This window comes from Vicugna pacos, chromosome 1 (assembly GCF_048564905.1).
Source record: "Vicugna pacos chromosome 1, VicPac4, whole genome shotgun sequence".
Taxonomy (NCBI): domain Eukaryota; kingdom Metazoa; phylum Chordata; class Mammalia; order Artiodactyla; family Camelidae; genus Vicugna; species Vicugna pacos.
Window position 1 is genome coordinate 3,110,024 of NC_132987.1, and position 10,678 is coordinate 3,120,701.

Genomic DNA, 10,678 nt, shown 5'->3' on the forward strand with positions numbered 1-10,678 from the left:
TCCAGGTGGGCAAATTATAAGTGAAAGACAGAATTCTAGGCTGGAAGGAGGAGCGTATTTGAATGCACAGAGGTGGAGAAGCAGATGGTGTGCCTGGAATAATATTCTCCAAGAGTGTGAATGCAACCATGGTGGTACCCAATGGTGCCATTTTACACGGCATGTGGACACTGTAGTAGATAGATCACAGTGAATTGTGTAGAGTTGAGAAAATTGTCTATCTTTTAATTCCCTTCCATTCTTGCCCGGGAGAATTTCTCAGTTGGCCACTAGTATGCTAATCTCTTAAAAGCCAAGTTTCCTTCTTAACAATAGAGCAGGCCTCAGGCTCAGAGATTTCACATCCAATAGTATTTAGCTAGAATTTAATATTATTTTGCTTTTATTATTATACGCTTCTGTTTGTGGCAGATGACAGTGGTTTTCCATGTACAGCAGTAATATAAAAGTTTCTTTCTAAGCAAATGTAAGTGTAGAAAGTGAGTGATCTAAATGCAAATATAGAAATCTATTAAGTCCATCATGCAGGTGGTAAACACTCGTGGTGGGAGGGGTACCTGTGGTATGTGAGTATCTGACGTGTTGAAAATACTCTCCAGAACGGTTAGCCATTTGCTGTGCTACTGGCTGGCACGAGATTGTTGGAGATCAAGCATGGTCAGACGGGTCAAGTTTAAAGCCAGGCAGACAGGCTCTAATCTTCGCTCAGTACTTTCTGGCTGCGTGGCCTTGGCCAAGGCCTCTTAGCTCTCGGAGTCTCACTTCCCTCATCGTCGTAATGAAGACCAGCCCCCAGGAACTAAGGGTTAGAGACACCTAATATGCAGGCCCTAACATTCCAGACATTACTAACCTCCTTTCTAACTTTCCAGCAAACTTCCCAAGGTTAGCTGTGATTGGCTCTGACCTCATTTCTCTAATTCCGGGAGACGTGATGTCTGCAGAGCTATTAATTGGTCTCAGAAAGGATCTGAATATATTACTTTTCTTAATTTCTCCATTAATTCACATGGCAAGCTAAGAAATCAGCACAACTCAGAGCTGCTCCCAGGTCATCCCAGATGGCTGTAAACTGGGGAGGGGACCACCCACTCAGTCCAAGTCAGAGGACCCATGTTAAATTCTAATAGTCTTCTGATTGCATTTCATAACATTTAAAAAATTAACAAAAAAATTAACTGTACCAGCACTATAGCCACCTCTGCGAAAATTTATAATACTGAGAAGAGGTGGGGGGCAATCACTTAATCCGCATTCCACGGTTCCAGCCCATCCCTTCAGCCACCTCTCCCTCCCGTTGCTGCCCCTCCTCCCCCTATCAGGAGGCCTGAAGAGGCCTGTGGATGTGGACTCAGCCAGCGTGGCCGACGGCTCAGAGAACCAGCACCTGGGTCTCTGGCTTTCCACTTCAAAAGCGAGCACCTGCTGACACTTGGAAACCAAGAGATCTTGTGATCGAGACCCCTTGCCTGAGTCAGAGATAAATTGGACCAGCCCAGCCCCCTCACTGAGCACAGCCTGAATTTCCAGTGCTTGTAAAGCCATTACAGCATGACATAAGCGCAGTGTCCCCTCAAACAGGAGTAACAATTTTCATTTTCCAAATCATGCATTGACTTTTTGGGAAACCTGTCATTAGAGGATTTTCTGTCTGCTGACCCTTGCTTTTGCGTCTTGGCAGTGTTTTATTAAGTAGGGCATCTCATACAAATCCAGGGCATGGGTACCATCTCCCCTGCAGTTTTGCGGTCCTAGTTACAAGCATGATGTGCATGCAATTTATGACTCTTTGGGTCTTCAGCGTGGATACACTTTATCTTACCACTGCCGTGCTTTTTCCTAAATGAGCCACCAGATTTAAATGGATCCAATACAGCAGTTTCTTCTTACCATTTGGTTCAATTCAGAAAAGCAGTTTTTAGAAATGCCTTTCCATCCTTGTAATGGATGGATAGAATGATGGAAACCTCCAAACAATAAAATGAATGCATGATTTTTAAAAAGAAATGATCAGATATCTTAACAGTTTTTTTTAATGTTTATATTCCCACATGCTAGAGTCTACTAATAGAAACCCTAACTTTTGATTGGCTAAAAAGACTGAAAACAACCTTCCACCAAAAAAGTGACTAATCACTTCTGAATGATTTTCACAGCTCATTAGTGATCTGTTTAAGGCTGCCATACTTACAGCCTACAAAGTGTTTTTTTGTTTTTCAAATCCTTGTGATGCCAACATAGCCATAAAAATACACAGAAAGACAGGTGTATTTCTAGGGCCTGATACTCTTTGTCGAGATATTAATAGTTTTAAAATCTGGTATTTGAGGCCCTGGGAAATTATCAAGGAGTCCAGCCTCTGACTCTGAGTAGTCCAGTGTAGCTGTTCAGAAGAAAAGCAAGAGGTTTTATTACAGCACTTGAGCTTAATCTCAGGATCTAAATGTTCCAAGTTCAGACAAACCCCCCACACGCCTCCTTGCTCCTCTGCCAAGTCTGAGCAGCTGCATGCAGGTGCCGACTCGCGCCTAGAGACAGGTAAACCAGCAGAAACTGAGTCACCAAGTGCTGTAAGAGCAACGCCCTAAGCAAACACCCATCAGCCCTAACAACAATGTAAGCAAAATGATACCTGTTCTTCGGCTCTTTGGTTTCTCAGCATCGATAAATATTTTCTAATTGCATGGAGAGGATATTTTTTGAAAAAAGAGAATCTCGACTGAGGCAACAGATTATCCATGGTGAGGAAGGCACGGAGACGCTGACTCGCCCCTCCCTGTCAGCACCACATGAAGTCTAGACACTTCACAGTTCCTCTGATGCCTAAGGATTTGCTTGTAGCTTGACCACTCTCCTGCAAACAAAGCAGATATTCCCCTCACGGCTTCCTCTTTGGGGTAGTGTTCTCAGTGAAGCCAGGCAGCCAAGGTCCAACACTGTCTAAAAGCGGCCAGAAACGCAACCAACGCCCAGAGGGCAGCGGGAGCCGAGGAGTGGAGGGGCTGGTCCGCCCAGTGCAAATTGCTCAGTGGTAGTGATGCGACTGTCCTATTTCTAGCAACGGCGTTCTGTTGCAGGCTGTGTTAATATTAGCTAGCTGGTGACTTTCCACACCCACAGACTCTCGGGAGGTTTAATCTTAATTCTTCCGACAGCTTTTCTAGCTCTTAAAGAGGACATGACATGTGTTTTTTTTCCTGTATCCTTCCAGAATTCTTATCAGCACAAGCACATGCAGACAAGCCTCAGCCGCATCTCAGCTCTAAAGTGTTGAATCATTCAGTCTTGAGAAGCATTGTTTTAGGAGATTTCTTTAAAAAAAAAAATCAACAAATTACTTCAACTCTTCGTTGTCATTAAAGGGTTCAGTGTCAGCACTGAAAACGTCTGGTTTACACGGTCATGCATTATGCAACATGCCCGGGAACCAGGTCCTTTTTCTTAACTGAACAATAGCTTCAAACAGATTCTGTTCTGAGTTAAAAGGCTTCTCTCCTAGAATCCTTATCGCAAATCCACAGGCTGAACCCAGAACATTAAATTTCCCCAGGCTTTGTTCTGAGTCTAAGGAAGAAAAAATGTTGCACACTTACTTTCTAACTATTATAAAAAAAAAATGAGTTCATGCTTAAAAAGGAGAACCTGATAAGAGGTCTCTGGTCTTAGGGGACATGAAATCATAAAATTTGGAAATTCAATATTTTCTTAATACTCTATGGAAGTCACAGGGTTTCTGAGCAAATTCCCCAAGTAGGCTTTGTTGTTTTATTACCTTTTTAAACTTTGCAGTAGCTGGTTCATTTGATGAAACATTGGCCACTTCTGTGAGGGGCTGTCATGTAGAGGCCAGGCTGTACGTCACCCAAAAATCACGAGGCCCAGAAATTTGCTTTCAAGTGGAAAGAGAGCTGCTCTTTTCCCCCTTCAGAGAGGGCACTGCAGGCTGGGGTGCAGGTAGCAAGTGGAGGTCAGGGAACCCATGTTGCAGCCTGAGCCACCCCTTCAACAGCCTCTCTGGCCCTCGCAGCTGGGCCAGTTGTCTTCCGGGAACACACTTGAGCGGCCTAATGTGGGCTGTGCTGTGAGCAGCCCAGGCCATCTGTCCGGCTGGCATCAGCCCACTTGCAAGGTGATCTTCCAGTCTCACCAGGGCCAGGCTGGCCATTCTAGGAAGTCCTCTGCATAGTGCTGCTGGGCGGGCTCCCCGGGGGAGGCCCTGTCCTCCTGTCCCCTCTGCAGGGGCATGGCTTGGTGCTTCCAGGGGCTCCGCCAGCCTTCCTCTACAGGCTGGAGGCAGCCAGCTCTAACAAGGGTCCCATAGAAGCAGCATGTTTGTGAACCACAGGACGCTAAGCGGACGTGTTGTGATTTAGGAGCTGGGCCACCGGGATGCCCTGGCCCTGGAAGGAGGGCCCTCAGGGCACTGGGAATAGGCAAAGGTGCCATTTATACACACCCTCGAGGAATCCGCAAGCTGCCCTTTTACTTCTCTTTTTAAAAATAGCTAAAACTTCAGAGATGCCTCTTACTGTGTGCAGAGCCAGCAGCCTGCCAAACACCCACGGAACGGCTGGCGATCAAAGCCTCTTCCGAAAGGGACCAACACAAAGCAGACTTCATTTCAAATGGTTGTTTCATGACCACCTTTTCCAGGGTTGAGGAGAGTGATGAAAAGAGATGGGGAGGGAAAGAAAAAAAAAACCAAAAAAAATCTATCCTGACCAGACTGAGCATCAAGAGAGAAACTGGTAAAACAAATGCAACTAAAATTCCCTTAGGTGTTCAATTGATACCGAATATAAGTTGTGTCTAATAATTATTGGGCCTTTGCACCAGGCACTGTGCTCAACTCTTTACACATATTATCTCATGTAACCCTACAGTACCCTTTGGGGAAATTGGGGCTCAGAGAGGGTAAACAACCTGCCAAGGTCACACAGCCACAATGCAGAGAAGGCATTCCAACCAAACAGGCTGACCCCATCATCTCCAGAGTCTCAGTTCCCAATCCGTGTAAAGCACAGCCCTTTAGCCCACATGCAGAAGTGCATTTCTGAGGACGCCTCTAAGGGTTAACCTGAAGAAGGAAAGACGTGGAGTTGCCTTGTTAAAGAGAAACACAAATGCAGACTGACAAGAATTTAGAGACCAGGATGATTAGGTTAGAGCCCATACACCTTCATGGAAGACCGCGCAACTTCCTACCCCGGATTCCTTGAAAATAAGGCTAATGCTCATTATTTGCCTCTTCAAGTTTCCTTTAGGAAATGATTCTGGTGATCTGGAAGAGTCTGTATTCGTTGATACAGGTTTCCTGCTTCCCAGACTTTGGAAACTACTGTAATCTCGGTTTCTGTCTGACAGAGGTCCATTTCTCTCAATATTTAACATAAACATGGTGTGGGTGAGAGTGGCCATCCCTGTGTGTTCACAGTGTGGCCATCTCCGCACCTCAGCCTGGAGGAGGGCTGTTGGATTGCCCCCAGGACCCAGCCACCTTGGCGAAAGGCAGTGCCCAGAGTCCTGGAGGCTGCAGTGTTTGTCTGCAAAGACCAGAAGAGCCCAGTGTTTCTTCCCCCTGCAAAGCAGCACAATAAAGAGCAGACGATGGCCTGTTACCTGTACAGCTCACTCCCACCCCTCGTCCTCTATTCGATATAAAGATAACCAGCAGAAACCACAAACCCAGAAACATCCCTAGTGGAGGCTGCAATCCCACGGGGAGAGGATGTTTGTGTGTTCTCTTTGATTTCTAAGAATTAACCTGCTTTTTCACAGATAGCTTGAAATATGAGGAATCTCAATGTCTTCACTTGAAGAGCAACATGAAGAGGCAAAACTAAAGCCAGGAAAAACAGCGCCAAGCGGGTGAAGAGAGAGCTATTTTCCAGTTCACTCCTTTTCAAATGCTGGAGGAGGTGGGGGGAAATGAGGGTTTGTGGAGCCATCTAGCACTATGCACTGCACACAGTCAGTGTTTCATTAATGCATGCCAATGTATATTCATTAAAGCGGAAGGGAAAGAGGAAAGAAGGGGATTCAAGTGTTCAATTTAGTATGAGGAACAGGAAAAAACAGAAAATGTCCCTCCAGGATACCTTTCATTGGCAGGGTTTCCAAACTGCATCAAAAAGGCCCCAAACCCCATTCAAACCCGTCTCTCTTTTTCTTCCACTCAGTGCTAAGAGTTTCCATCAGGAAAATGGTTCCATCCTCTGGGAATGAATCCAGCCTGGATATAAAATGAAGGGCAGGCAGTTTGAATGATGAAGGAGCAGCTAGCCCAGAAAACAGAAACCATCTTTCATTATGAATTCCACTGAGAAGTCACTCTCACCCCTCTAGGTCTGTGGATATTGGTCCAGTCTCCTGCCTCCAAGGACAGTTGTAAATGAAATCAGGAGAGGGGGAAGCAAGGCCTTCACCACTGCTCATCAGGACAAGTTCACGCAGCACCAATATTCTGCCTTCTTGCCCGATTAAAACACTTGTTCACATGACAACATTTTCTTGGTGCCCGTACCATGTAGGGGGTAATTATCTCATATTAGCATATGATGCATTTTTGTTTTCCCAAAACCCACATTCAGAACCTCCCAAGTTCCTATTATAATCCCAATTCAATATTGTTGGTGTTTCGAATTGCTCTGCAACCTGTACAACTTTTAAGCTTTCTGCTTTCTGGTTTCAAGTATTGATTTCTCAAATTTAACAATAACTCTGTGGGGTGGGTAGGATATAGCTAAGCTGGGTGCTTAGCATCCACGATGTTTAGGGTTCAATCCCCAGTACTTCCATTAAATTAGTTAATTGATTGATTGATCTAATTTCCTACCTCCTCAAAAACAAAAAAAAATTTTAAAAACTTCAATAACTCTGTACCCATGGGACACTTGTCCTCCACACACAAAAAAAAGTTATTTTCTGCCTAGGTGAGGAGACACTTGAATGTGCATCAGAAAAGCCCAGATGACTGGCCCCAGCCCCAGAGTTTCTGCTACGGTAGGTCTGGGGTGAGGATGAGATTTTGCATCTGTAACAACTTCCCTGGTGAAGCAGATGCTCTGGCCTGGGGACCTGACTTTGAAAACCATGGGTTTGGGTGCTGGCGGGAGGGACATCTCAGATGGAGTGGGAAGGACAGACAGCCTGTTTGCTGGAGCACTAGGAGACTTTCCATCAGCTCCACATCTCAAAATGCGCTTCCCCAGGGGTGATGGCTTTCCTCGCAGCCACTCTTCCATGAGGGACTCAAGTTTCAGACGGGCCTCCCACCAAGTTCTGTCTTCTCAGTTACATCTTGACTTGACATCAGGTTCCTTCAACCTCTCACTTTGTTCCTCTTAACAAGTCCCAGGGGCACTGGCGGTAGTCTTCACTCAGGGAGATCAACCTCTCTAAGCCCCGGGCCAGAAGCCACAGCCTCACACCTTGTTCCCGTCCAGCTGGGGAAGAAGGAGCCCTTCCTAGCAAGATCCCCTCCAAACACCCCAGTGGAATCTGCTGGGCTCTGCCTGCAGTGTCCGGGGTGCTTTGAGATGGGCCCTCCGCTAACTCCGCCTCCTCTCTCCCAGTCTTGAGTGTCCTCTCAGGACCTGACTGAAAACCATTCCTTTAGCAGAAACACAACATGCCCCCAGCACACTTACTGTTCCCGGTGGGCTTGGGGGCGGGTCCCCGGAGCCCTGTCGCCTTCTCCTCAGGACACGGTCTCCTCCCAGCCTCCCCGCTGCCGCCATTCTGGGCTCCTTCTGAGAGGAGGAAACCAGAAGAAGAAAGAGGAGAGGGTGGTGGTTCAACCCTGGGAAACCTTCAAGCTGGCAGTCATGCTACCTATAATTGTGGATGAAAACTAGCAATATGATTTTAGAAATAAGGAAAATACATGTTTCCCTTTGCTCTGCCTAAGTAGGAGGCTGGAGGGAGGGGGCAAGTGCGGCAGGTTGGTGTGACCCTCTAGTGCCTGGTGGTTTGAGAATTAAGGATGTAAGTGAAAGCAGATGTGTGACTGGGCCAGGCCCACCCCGCCTTGGCAGGTGATGGCCCTTGGGATAAAGAAATGATTGATGTAACCCACCTTCTCATTTCTCTGACTCCATCGCCTGGGAAAAACTCAGGGGCCAGAGAGCTTAGAACCTCCGATGAGCCTCAAATACTGTCTTGGGTTCTGGTGGAAAGGCCCAGGCCTGAGGAGCATATCTGGGTAACTCACCCAGTTTGGTCGGGCAATCTGATGGAGGTGGCAGCCAGATAATCTAAAAGAGAGAGATTGTGCATGCAATTTGGGGGAGAGAAATTGCCTGTCACAGTGAGGCCTGCACAGTCATGTTCCTCCACACTGGTGTCCTTGAGTTTTTCTATTACAAAAGGCAGTTACCCTGCACATGAAAATGATGTCTGCCCTCAGCTGGACCACCAAACAGCATTAGTATTGGTGCAACCCAGACGAAACACAGGTAACAATCACCTGGGTAATTATGACCAGAATGTAAATTTTTCATTGCTAAAATCTTAGGTGTCAAAGTCAGAGGTACATGGGATGATGTGTTTGTTTGTTTGCTCATGCAAGACTTGTTAGGTGTTCTTTAGAGCCTTGCTAATCCTGTGGTCCACACCCCGGGGCATTCGTATCTCCCAGCCCAGAGCTTGTGAGGGACGCAGAATCTCAGGCCCCACCCTACATCTCCTGAATCTGAATCTGCATTTGGACAAGAGCCGCACGTGGCTCTTATGCACCTGAAAGTTTGAGACCAATGCCTGGGGATAAATGCAGAACTCCTACACGCCTCCACCCCACCACGCACATAGCTTGACCTTTAGCTCTCCAGGATAGCTGTCCCTCGTCTGTAGCTCCCTGGCTGGGGACTTCTTCACGACCTCCATCAGTGCAGTCACTGCGCCTCGTCCACTGTTAGGTCAGTGCCTCACAGGTGCTCAGTACGCCCTTATGTAAGGTTGGATGACTGAGTCTACGTGTCGGGTAGCACTTGGGTGTGAGCTGCCTGGAGTTTTCACAGATCTTGTCAGTCTCTGAATCCAGACTGATTATGTTAGAAGTAACAGCCCACTGGTTCACGTCTGCATCTGTTTGTGTAGAATCTCCTATTGTTGAAAACTGCCACCCAAGTATTTCTGGTCACTGTCGGAGTATCTCTCATACAGTTTCCAGCAAGTCCTGGCCAGCTGCCACGTACTGTCCACTCTTCCTTTCCAAGTGTCTGTTCTGGTCCCCTAACCCTGCTCAGTGTCACTGCTGTTGTCACCTGGTGTGTCACTGCTGTTGTCACCTGGTGTGTCACTGTGTACCTACAGTGAGGCCCTGAGTCTCTTGAGGTCCAAAGCATCTTCCAATCTCCCCATTTAACTGGCTGCTCTCTGTTCCCCCGCATTTAGGTCATGAATGTCCTCCCAGGGGCCTCCCATTCATCCATTCTTGGGGGCTCTTCAGCTGCAGCTCCCAGGACCCCCTTTCACTACCCACCTGCCCTTCTGCCTTCAGCGCAGCTCAGAGCCCTTGCTGTGGCATCCTCACCTCGCCAGCCGCCCTTCTGGGCAGGGTCCCCTTTATGATGACCCCAGATTCCACACCTGGGTCCCAGAATTGAACACCCCTGACTGCCCCCAAAGGAGAACAGAGGGACTCACTGGATACAGACTCAGCTTGTTGCCTTGCACCCCCTCCCCTGTTCTCAGGAGCAAGTCACATCGACGTCTCCAGGTGCCTCCCTGAAAGTTGGAAGTGAGGGCCCCACACTGCACCTTCTCCCATGCTGGGGTGTGGTCTCTCCAAACGAATACTTCACACAAAGTCATTTCTGTCTTTCCACTTGCTTGACAAGGACTCTCTCCTTGACCAAACTTGAGTCAGCTCCTCTGAGATTTCTCTTTGACTATGACTATGTCCCAACCTTGTCTGCTTCGTCCAGTGTTAGCGGAAGTCCTGCTGGGTCCACTTAGATTAACTCTCCCACCCTTGGTACAGTATCTCCCTGGCTGGCCTTCAGTAAGACTCCTGTTGAGTTGGTCTAGTAAGAATCCTCTAGCCTTCATCATTCCTCCTGCGAATTTTTCCATCCGCTGACCCCCAGCCCTGCTCCTTGGCCATTGTTGGGCTGCACCTTGCAGGCCTGCCAGCCCTATACTCCCCCAGCCTCAAGAACAAAGAAAGAGCCCAGAGACATCAATGGTTTATCAGACAGGGGATCTTACACACCGGGAATGGAAAGTCCTGGAGGGACATCCCACTGTCCGCAATGGGCAGGACGCAGCAGTAGTCTTAGCTACTGGCGGGAGAAGGAGGCTACTGTTTATGGGGGAAGTGAGGTCAGCTTGGCTCATCAGTTGCCAGGGAGACCAGTGACCAGCGGCTGGGGCAGGGGCAAGCCGGGGGGCGGTTACTGATTCAGCCCTATAATTAAGAGAACTGGACAGTCAAGTGAGTCGGCAGGGACCAGTCAAGCAGGGATGTACGGAGAGCAAGAGGACAGCCATGTCAAGTGGCCTGACCATGCAGCTGTCAGCCTCCGCTCGTCCTTGGGCCATTCAGGGGTGAGCCCTGTCTCGCTCCCTATGCCAAGCCTCCACTGTGGTTGTCCCTCTTGAGCCGTCTCCTTTACCACCTTTGACAAGTGTCAAATGAATAATTTTTTCTTTAACACAGTGTGGGCAAGAGGCTCCA